Source organism: Culex pipiens, chromosome 3, assembly GCF_016801865.2.
Source record: "Culex pipiens pallens isolate TS chromosome 3, TS_CPP_V2, whole genome shotgun sequence".
Lineage (NCBI taxonomy): Eukaryota > Metazoa > Arthropoda > Insecta > Diptera > Culicidae > Culex > Culex pipiens.
Genome location: NC_068939.1, coordinates 93,624,319 through 93,635,768, shown reverse-complemented (window position 1 = coordinate 93,635,768; position 11,450 = coordinate 93,624,319). Strand labels below are relative to the sequence as shown.

General features: G+C 41.2%; 1 long non-coding RNA gene across 1 annotated transcript; it reads right to left on the bottom strand.

Moving 5' to 3' along the window:
• Positions 1-9,454: 9,454 nt before the first annotated feature.
• Positions 9,455-10,199, bottom strand: LOC120413421 (uncharacterized). Its single transcript, XR_005604942.2, has 2 exons — positions 9,988-10,199; positions 9,455-9,920 (listed from the first exon to the last, which is right to left on the bottom strand). It is a non-coding gene; the product is annotated as an uncharacterized LOC120413421 (long non-coding RNA).
• Positions 10,200-11,450: the final 1,251 nt, after the last annotated feature.

Sequence of the window (11,450 nt, the reverse complement as noted above, 5' to 3'; positions counted from 1 at the left end):
TATCTTTACGCACGTCGAATTTGTGCAGCTTTCTATGCCTTTTGACCTTCCCTAAATATAATATAACATTTTGTATTAAGCATGTTAATTTAATTTTGCTTGGGCGTATTTTTAATCTTCAGAGATCTGAAAAAGTTGTGGAAAAGCTCGAGAAGGCACAAAAATTCAAATTTTGTAAGTATAACTATATCGCAGGTTGTTAAAAAAGAACATTTTTTTAAATTAAACTCGAGTAAAAGTATTCGGGAAAAATTTCCCGGGAAATCAACCATTTTTGGACCTCTTGATTCCCGGGAAATTCGGTCGAGACTCCCGGGAAATTTTTAACTTATAAGTATTGAATCAAAATTATATTAACTTATATGAAAATTATTTAAAAATTCAACATTGCTTGGAACATTGGATGTTCAATATTCGATGTTCAAGTTCGAATAAACCAATGCTTTTCTAATCTTCCTATTCAGTAGATTGTAAAACTGTAAATTTTAACTTGTCAAAAATTCCAATAACTATAAATGAGAGAATCCAAAAAAAAAGTGGACCTAAAATTTACCATAAAGCATACTTAGCATACTCCGGGACCCTCGGGGATGGGACATTGTATTTCCACAAATGCCCTGGACACTATTTGCCGTGGTTATAGCGCCACTACTCGCTATTTGATTTTTCTTTATTTAACTTTTCAAAATCTATGGAAATCTTTTAAATCATAAATTGGAAGTGATTTTTGGCATATTTATTGAGTTTTAACTTCATTTAACTAAAAATATAAAGTTATTTGGTATAAATATATAGATTTTACGAAGTTTAAGTAATTTTTAGTATAACTCTTGTTAATTATAGTTTAAAGTTGACAAAATTGCATTAATATGTTCAAGGCAAGTCACCTGCAGTTGAAGCACTCAGGCTACAGACGTCAGATCGATCTCATATTTTGGTCAATGTTAAAACACATTGAAAGAAAGAAAATGCAACAAAAAACTCCTTAAAATCCTAAAACATGCTGATGAAAAAAATACAAAAATCACTGAGAGTTAAAACCCAAAAGTTTCGCATTGATGACTACCCTACCCTATTGCTTGTTACGGCGGTAGACCCACCGGTTTTAACTCCAAGGAGTTCTTGGATGACCCAAAACAACTCAATATGTTGCTACAACAATACACTATACCTTCTATAACTCACTGAAGCAGTCTGGGTAGGATCCGTTTTCAAGATTTTTTTTTTTTTTTTACATAACATTTCGTTTATTTATGCTTTTATCTTAAAATTAGGGTGAATTTTATATTCTAAATTGAAAAAAAACTAGGATTGCCAATAGTGAATTTGATAACCTAAATTTGAAAAAAAAACTAGGTTCACAAGAAGTGAATTTGATAACCTAAATTTGAAAAAAAACCTAGGCATCCCGAGCAGGGGTAAATAACACGGGAATACCAAATTTTGGTATTACTTGGGCAAATAACAGCGACCAAATTGTGCCCTTGGTTGCCCAGTAATAGATGGTAAAATACCATGAAATCATACCAAAAGCTTGTATGTGGAAGGGCACAACAATACCATACCATGTTATTCCAAAGGTAAAATAATACCACAAAATAAAATCATTTCAATACCAAGTTGAGGTCTTCTGGATTTTTGAACATTGCTTCAATACCAAAACTTGGTATTGTCATGGTTTTAATTTTAGGTATTCCCGCGCTCTTGGAAAATCATATTTTGGTATTCCTGTGGTCTTCCACAAACATGATATTGGTTTGATTTCATGGTATTTTACCATCTATTACTGGGCAACCAAGAGCACATTTTGGTCGCTGGTATTTGCACAAGTAATACCAAAATTTGCTATTTTCATACCATTTTTAGTGCAGCAGTTGCAGTTAGTGAAAAAAACGTAAATGATCCTTATGCAACAACCAAATCTACTCACCTGATGATTCCATGTTGTTTTTAGTGATATTCTTCACCACACCGAATGCATTTGTCATTGATGAACGGCTGTACTTGAAGTTCTTGAAGCTTCTGAAAAATAACAAGATTGAAAAATAAGTATTATTAAAATGAAACTGGATTGAAATTCACCAAAATTCAATAATCTGTTGATTGACTCGTTTTTCAAAGTATTTGGTTACCCCAACTTAGAAAAATTTCAACGTTTTTGAAAAAAATATTAGTGGGTATATCACAAAAAAAAAATTAAATCAGCTTTAACATTTTTGGGTTTCAAGTCATTTTAGCGCAAAATTAATTATCTCGTCAAAAATTTAAAAAAAATCCATAGTTTCAGAGAAAATTGATGAAACCTTTCAATACCAAAATAATACCAAAATGTGGCATCCTGACTTAGAAATTTTTCCACAATGTCAAGTCATTTCTGTAGGGGGTATATCAAAAATGTTTAAAATCAAGTTTGAAATTTCCGGTTTTCAATGAAAGCATTCGCTTTGAGACATCATTTTAGCGCAAAATTAATTATTTTGTCAAAATTGGTCAAAATTTTCCCATAGTTTCAGAGGAAATTGATAAAACACCTTAATACCAAAATAATACCAAAATGTGCCATTCTGACTTAGAAAATTTTCCACAATTTCAAGTCATTTCTGTAGGGGGTATATCAAAAATGTTTAAAATCAAGTTTGAAATTTTCGGTTTTCAATGAAAGCATTCGCTTTGAGACCTCGTTTTAGCGCAAAATTAATTATTTTGTCAAAATTGGTCAAAATTTTCCCATAGTTTCAGAGGAAATTGATAAAACACCTTAATACCAAAATAATACCAAAATGTGCCATTCTGACTTAGAAAATTTTCCACAATTTCAAGTCATTTCTGTAGGGGGTATATCAAAAATGTTTAAAATCAAGTTTGAAATTTTCGGTTTTCAATGAAAGCATTCGCTTTGAGACCTCGTTTTAGCGCAAAATTAATTATTTTGTCAAAATTGGTCAAAATTTTCCCATAGTTTCAGAGGAATTTGGTAAAATACTTTAATACCAAAATAATACCAAAATGTGGTGTTCGACCATTGACAAATTCTGCAATTTTGCAATATCAAAACAATACCTTAAATTGGTATGATACCACATTTTGCTCTTGCATAATCCTTAAGACAAATTTTAAAGGGTCCAGGAATACCAAAATTTGGTATTGATACCAGAGAAAGGTATTATTACGCATTTCCCTTGTTATTTACCCATGCTCGGGATATTGCAATCCACTCAGGCTTGCTGCATTCGTCGTTGGTGGCGTAATCCTGGTCGACTGCTGTTCCTCCGTTGGATTATCTGGTCCATATTCCTTGGTTAATCCGAGGGGATGGGGGGTTACCCCTTTTGCGTCCTCTTCCAGGGAGCCCGGAGGGTTGTCCCTATTCCACTCCTCCAAAGACTTGTGGTTAGGGGGGCCCCGGGTCTCCCGAGCACCTCCGTGGGTCTTTGCTGGTGCATTGGTGTGTCGGTGCCAGGCGCCCCGGAGGAGCCGGAGGTTGTTCGCTGTTCCACTTTTCGTGTAGCTTGTGGTCAGGGGGGCCCGGGACCTCCGGGCGCGACAGTGGTTGCGACACTTTATGCTATCAGGCTGAGCTCGAAATCTAAAGCAGCTACATCTATAGCAATTGTTGCACATTTGTCAACAAAGATGACATAGCTGATAAATGTTTTGAGCAATTTTGCTCTTCGTCCATCTGCAATTCCACTCAGAATTGGTCTGAAGAGCTCGCCGAAAGAAAACTGATGCCTTCCTCCGTCGATCGCCGTCAGCCGCCGCTGTGTTTGGCCCAGGCCGCTGCAACGCGGGGGCAATCGCTGAACTTGTGCGTCAGCGTTTCTTCGTTCGCCGCGCAGTGTTGGCAGTTCGGCCCATCCGCACGCTGGATCACGTGCATCAGCCGTCTGTGCTCCGTCTTCTCGTTCACCAGCAAATACAGCGCGCTGCGTTCGCCGGAGGTTAGTTCCCGAGACGAAATGTTCTTCCACAGTCGCTTCCAGTTCAGGTTCGGCTGCTTCGTTTCGACCCTGGGCCGATCTCTTCCGTCCAGGAAGTGCTGGTTGATTAGATCGCTGGAGGGGAAGTTTTGGATGTGGGCAGGGAGCAAAGGTGTTTGGTCGCAAAGGAGTTTAAGGCAGGGAAGGCTTGTCGGGGGAGGAATAGCTCGGTCGAGGAAGGATTTGTAGTAGGGAAAGGGAGGTGTCGATTGATGCACAGTGCTTTGCATTTAATCGCCGGTAGATGCAGCTTCAGCCCGCCGTCCTCATAGCGTCGCGCCAGCTGCTGCATCGGTATGCGTGCCGGGAGGCCCCGAAACAGGTACGTCCCCATCGTTGCTGTCAGCTTCGCCACGTGCACCTGGTACGGTGGAAGAGTTGACGCCAAGTACCACACCTTGGACGTCACCTTCTGCTGGAGTGTCAGGCTGCGCATCGAGTGCATCCAGATTAACTGCGCCACCTTCGTCACCTGCGCATCCCAGTTTAGCTTGATCATTAAACGGATCGAGTTGGCGAAGAAAATGCCAAGCACTTTCACCTTCTCGACCGTTCGCAGCCAGGGGACAATAAGCGGTCTCCCTTCAACGTGTCCCACGTCGATCGCAATGGTTTTTTGCCGGTTCAGGCGCGCGCTTGCGGCAATTTCAAAACGACCAAATAGTTGATTGATTGCCTCAATCTTCTGTGTCGATGTTACTACCACCGAGATATCGTCCGCGTATGCTACGCATAGGTCACCAATACAGATACGCTCAAGCTGTAGTAGTAGTGGATGCAAGTACAGGCAGAACAACACCATCGAAAGGGGATCGCCCTGCCTCACAGATTTTTTTATTTCGAATCGTGGCGACAAAAAACCATTGACCAGAATGCGGGATCCTGCTCGGGAGAAGTGTCTCTCCAGCAGAGCCACGAAGTCAGTGTTTATCCCGAGAGAGAGCATCATGCGGTAAAGGAAGGGCAGTGATACTCGATCGAAAGCGTGGTCGAGGTCAAAAGAGATCAACTTACCCTTTACCTTTCGGGCCAGCAGACTGGCGATTCGGTCCTTCAGCGCGAGAGTGGCCTGGAAGATGCTCCGGCGCTCTCCGCACTTCTGCGAGGCGGTGAGAACGTTGTGTTGTTGCAGCACTCTGGTTAAACGTTGCCGCATGATACGGCTGAAGACTCGGCTGTCTGTATTACACAGACTGATGGGACGATACGAGGAGATGTTCTCTGCGCTCCGGCCGCTCTTTTTCACGAGCACGATGGTCCCTTCGGAGAATTCTGCTGGTACGGGCGCCACCAGCAGTTCATTCATCACCGCGTGCAGTTCGCGGTAGATGACGTCGAACGCCCAGTTCAAAAACTCGGCAGTTAGACCATCGCCCCCTGGTGATTTTCGTTTGGGGCTGGTAATTATTGCTAATTTGATCTCCTCGAGCGTGATCTCTTCCACGAGACTCGCGTTGGCGTCGTCGTCAACGGGGATAATCCTCTCGCAACCGAGGCCGGCGTCGATGTCTGGTGCTCTCGCAGGGTCTGCGGCGTACAGCTCGGTGAAGTACTGGAGCACGTGCTGTTCAATTTCGGGTTGTGTTTGCAGAACTTCATCGCGCGCATTTTTAAGGCGCGTGATCGTTGTTTTCTTTCTTCGTCTTTCCCCCAGCTGGAACGTGGACATGCTCTCGCCGGCAACGCGGGTTTCGTTGACGCGCGCAAAATTCTGTGAGAACTCGCGCTGCAACGTCAGCATCTGCGCCTTCACGCGGTGGATGGTGGTGAGCATGGCGGGATTCTGGTAGTAGGCGTCGTACGCCTCACGTAATTCCGCGTACAGCTGCTGGTGCCGCGCATGGTGGACACGGTAGACTTCGTTCGACTTCCACTTGAAAAAGGATTTTATTTTTGGTTTTGCGAACGAAGTCCACCAGTCCAGCGCAGTTCGGTACCGGTTGCGCTGGCGCGTCCAGTACTGCCACCGTACGGTGAACTCTTCTTTATTCTCCTGAGTCAGGAGGTGGGGGCGCAAGCTCCAAAACCCGCGGCCGCATTCGCCGCCGAGGTGGGGGAGGCAGATTCGCACCGTCAGCGCTTTGTGGTCCGTGAATGAACACACATGTGTCGTGGCAGTTCTCAGCTGATCGCACAGTCCCGCGCTCACATACACACGGTCGAGTCTGGATTCGGCGTTGTGTACGATGTACGTGGGTGCGTGTGTATTGGGGTGCAGCTTCAGCCACACGTCGTGCCGTTGTATTTGCTGGACGGCCGTCTGTAGCGCGGCGCTCGGGTTCGAGCTCGTGGAATCGCACGGTCGTAGCACGCAGTTAAAATCGCCGGCGAGGACGATGTGATCGGTGTTGTGCCGAAGGTAGTACGCGAGCGTACCGTTGAAGAAGCGCTCTCGCTCAGCACGGAGTGCGGTGCCCGAGGGTGCGTAGACATTGCAGAGCATTGTGTTTTGGACACGCAGCGCAATGAGGCGTCCGTCCAAACTCTTCTCGACGTGGCTGTATTTAATGTGCTCTTTTAGAGCGATCGCGCCTGGCGTGGTCCACGTTGCAGATAATGTTGAAACCGGGAATCGTGAGACGCTCGTTTTCAATTTCTTGCAGAAACACGATGTCGAGTTCTTGTGTACGGACGAAGCTTCGCAGGGCGTCAACCTTTGTGGCGTTGGTGATGTTGTTGATATTTGCAAGGTTGTAAGACGAGAAATCGAAAATTATAATTCCTCTTCCTCGTCTTCCTCGTCGTCGTCGTCGTTGTCTACGTTGTATTTTGGCTTCTTACCTTTTGGGCGAAGTTTTCTGCTGCTGGTCGACGAGTCGGTGTCGTTGCCATCGGATTTGCCATGGCCAGATTTTTTAAAACCTGCACCTCCAGCGGGGGTAAGCACGTCCGTGGGTGGGGGCATCAAAAAAGATGAGCCGTTTCCTTCGCCGGTTGTTTTTTTCGGGGGGTGGTTGTCCGGATTCGGCTTGGGCTTACCGCCGCTTGGCTTCAACTTCCCGCCGTTTGGCTTGAGCAGTTGCTGCTGGTCGGCCGGTTGCTGCGGGTTGAGCGGTTGCTGCGGCATCGCCGGTTGCTTGACGGCGTCGGCAAAAGTTTTTTGCACAAGCAATTTTTTGTTTTGCACACAACCCACGCCGATGTGGAGGTAGTCATGGCAGTGTTTACAGGTGGCCTTCTGAGCATAATATTGGCACTTTGTGGCCTCCCCGTTAATCGTGATCCAGGATGCAATGTTTTCCCGAACCACCATCTTTGCTACGCGGATAACGGTGTAGGCCCCGGCAAATTCTTGGTCGTCGCCGAGTTGCTCCTCGTAAACATCACGAACTTCGCCGTAACGCTCGAGAAACATGGCGACGTCGGCGTTCGACACGTCCGCCGAAAGGTCGAACAGTTTCACCAACACTGTTCCGTCCTCGATGGTTATGGTCACTTGGTGTTGCTTCTTGTCACTTCCGGTCAGCTCATGGGCTTTGCCATGCTCCTCGCACACCTTAAGGGCAAGGGTGAGGTCAGTGACCGTGACGAAAGTAACACCAAGGGTTTGGCTGTTCTGGATGCGGATCACTTCACCGCGCTTGAGGCCGAGCTTATCGGCGCAGAATTTCTGCACCTTCGGCATTCCCGGTTTGTTCGGTAGGTCACCATAATCGATGCGGATCGTATTTTGTCTTCCCATCTTTCACACTCGCGACGATTTCGCGACGCGGGATTGGAAGCACACAATAGAGAAAAAAAAACACTGTTTCGGTCGAACTCTGCACGGCGGAGAAAAAACTTTTAGCGTCCGATCGCGGCAGAGGTTCGACGCTGAGTGATCTTCCCGAGCATGGGTAAATAACAAGGGAAATGCAAAATAATACCATTCAATGGTATCAATACCAAATGTTGGTTTTCGCGAGCCCTTGAAAAAATGTCTAAAGTGTAAGTTAATACCAATCTGTGGTATTATACCAAATTTTGGTATTGTTTTGTTATTGAGCAAATGTTAGAAAAATATCGAATTTTGACATACTGTTACTTACTTACATACTTAAAAACGCAAATCTACTCCAAATTAAAGCCAACTATTTTATTTTGGTCTAAAAAAGTCATTTGATGATCTTTATAAATTAGGGAATACCATACATTGGTATTGTAAAGGTATTTTAAATAAAAATATTATAAAATAAAGGTGATTCATAAAAAAAACTATTTTAAATGATGTTTAACATTCTTAAAAGTATGCTGATACATTTGAAATTGATAAGAAAAACATTTATATATTTAGACGATTAACTTTACGACAACAATAGGTTTAACGTGAAAAAATAAAATTTTTGAATGGATTTTATTTAACATTGTGTGCATTTTGCGTCATAATCGATAAACTCAAAAAAATAATGTCAATCTTTGTTAATTTGATGAAATAACTCTTTCAATACCAAAATGTTGGTATGCATGTGGTATTCGAACTTCGTTCTAAAATCCTTTTAATATTGAATTTGTGTTGAATCCTATTCAGTTGGAATCATGCATTCTCAAAAATCCCACGAAAAATGCCACGCTGCCTGGGCTTTAGCCTTTCTCGTTCTGGTTTAGTTTGTTTCTCTTTCTTTGAATTTCCTGATATTTTTGCCTGCAGCTAAAAGATGTTGATGCAGCAGAAGCTCGTTTTCAACAAGCGTTGATAGCACAGTTGGTAAACGGGTAGCTAAAATGGTGTCTGCACCTTACCTGTCATGAGTTCGATTCCAGTATTCCTCTAGTTTTCTTTACCTGATATTTTTTGGCTCTCCAAGCAAGACTTCGTTTTCCTGCCTGTTCGAAGGATTTAAATATAGCATCAAAATTCTACCCATTTCTCATTGCAATCCCATTAGCCAAATTGAATTCCCGCTGTAATCCTATAGAGAATTCTCAATGTTTTTGGTCCAATGAGATTTTTATTTACTCGGAAAGTTGTTTTTTGTCTGGTATTCATTTGCCCTTGGAATGGCACGTTTTGGTATTGCTTTGGTCTTCCCCATACAGTTTTTTGGTATGATTTCATGGTATTATACCATCTATTACTGGGCAACCAAGGGCACATTTTGGTATTTGTTATTATGCCAAGTAATACCAAAATATGGTATTCCCGTGTTATTTACCCCTGCTCGGGTTGATGTTTCGACTTGTTTCTAAAGTAAGCCTCTTGCACAAACGGTTCAAACGGATAAAAACAATAGAAGTCATGTTCCAACCATGCTAAGACATTTCAGAACTCATAGTTTTCGCTGATACGCGTCGAATGAAGTCAAGATGATCGAAATCCAAAACTGATGATAGTCCTACTGAAAAAATTGCCAATCGGGATGATTTGAATCGGCTGATTGCTCGCTACAAAAACATTAATCGTCCATGTTCGGATTCTAGTTCGCCCGGACAGGAACAGCAAGAGGGTAAGAAACGTAAAGTAAAGAAATAAAACAAAAAATCTTGACTTAGTACTGATGCAAATTTTATTTAAAAATGTATAATGAAATTAAAAATTTTTCGCACGATAACATTGAAGATTTTAATGCAAGCTACTCTTTGAATGATAATAAGTTTTTAAAAATACTACAGTGGAACGTTAGAGCAATCAATGATCTTAACAAATTTGATGATATTTTGCAAACCTTGGACAGCAGTAAAACTTCTGTTGATATAGTTGTCTTAGGCGAAACCTGGCTGAAAAATGATTTTTGTTCACTTTATGAGATTCCCAATTATAATTCATTTTTTTCATGTAGAGATCAATCTAATGGAGGTTTAGCTGTTTTTGTACATAAAAATTCTACAAGTAAATTATTGAAAAATGTTTGTATCGATGGCTTTCACCACATTCAAATTGAACTCATAATAAAAGGGCACTTTTACCATATTCATGGAGTTTATCGGCCACCCAACTTCGATTATGGGAGATTTGCTGATTACCTGGAAAATATTTTAAGTTGTACACCTGCAAATTATTCATGTATTATTGTGGGAGATATTAATATACCTATCAACAGGGCACTCCATAACATTTCTGATAGATATCTAAGATTACTGGAATCGTATAATTATATTTGCTCGAATACAGTCCCCACAAGACCTTTAAGTGGCAACATTTTGGATCACGTGCTGTGTAAAGTAGATGATTCATGTTGTTTGCGAAATGATACAATTTCTCATTATTTAAGTGACCATTCACCAATTATTTCCTCTTTTAAATTACCAATCGATGAGGAAAAAAAAATTGAGTAAAACTATTGTGAACCACAGAAAACTTAATAACGCTTTCGATAACTTTATCAACAATTTTGATCATGTTACAGATGTCAGTAATTCCTTGCAGTTGATCACCTCAACTTATAAATACACGAACAGTAGAAAAAACTATAACCGTTAAGGGTAACTGCCCCTGGATGACTTTCGACTTATGGACGCTCTGCAAAATAAAAAAACAATTACATTAAACGAGTCAAACGAAACCCAACTAATCAACACTTGAAAGACATGCTTAAACATATTTCCCAGAAAGTAGACGACACGAAAACGAAATGTAAGAAATCATATTATGAAAAATTACTGAATGTTACTAATCACGCAAAGCTATGGAATAATATTAAGGTTGTATTTGGCGTAGGGAAGAAAAACAACAAAATCTGCTTGGTTAATCATGGCACAAGAACAAATAACGATCGTGAAGTCTGCGAAGTATTCAACAACTTCTTTTCCAATATTGGTAGTCAACTTGCAGGGAACATACCACAGAACTTGAATTCTAATCCAATTAACAACTTAAGTCGAATTGATCACACAATTGTACTGTGGCCATCCAATGAAAATGAAGTTATTTCTTTAATAAAATCTCTCAAGAACAAAAAAAGTTGCGGGCCTGATAATTTTCCTGAGAATATTCTTAAGAGGAATTGTGGTATTTTTGCTCAAATACTCTCACAATGTTTTAATTTGATGTTGGTTACTGGAGAATATCCAGAATGTTTGAAAATTGCCAAAGTTATACCGGTTTTTAAAGCTGGTGATCCTGATGACTGTAATAACTATCGACCGATTTCTACTTTATCAGTTTTTAATAAAATATTTGAAAAACTTCTTGTCAATAGGTTAGTTAAACACTTGTCAAAAAGAAAAAAAAATGTATAAATTTCAGTACGGATTTAGGCAGGGATCAAGCACGCAAACAGCGATACTTGAATTGGTTGATGATATAAGTAAAGAAGTTGACTCTAAAAAATCTGTAGGCGCATTATTTTTGGATCTCAAGAAAGCGTTCGATACGTTAGATCACAACATCCTTTTAAAAAAACTTGAAATGTATGGCATCCGAGGCCTTGCCAATGATTTAATTAAAAGTTGTTGCAATAAATGACGCCCGCAGTTCTTATCAAACAATTGGAGTTGGTGTGCCACAAGGCAGCAACATTGGCCCTTTGCTATTTCTTCTTTATATTAATGACT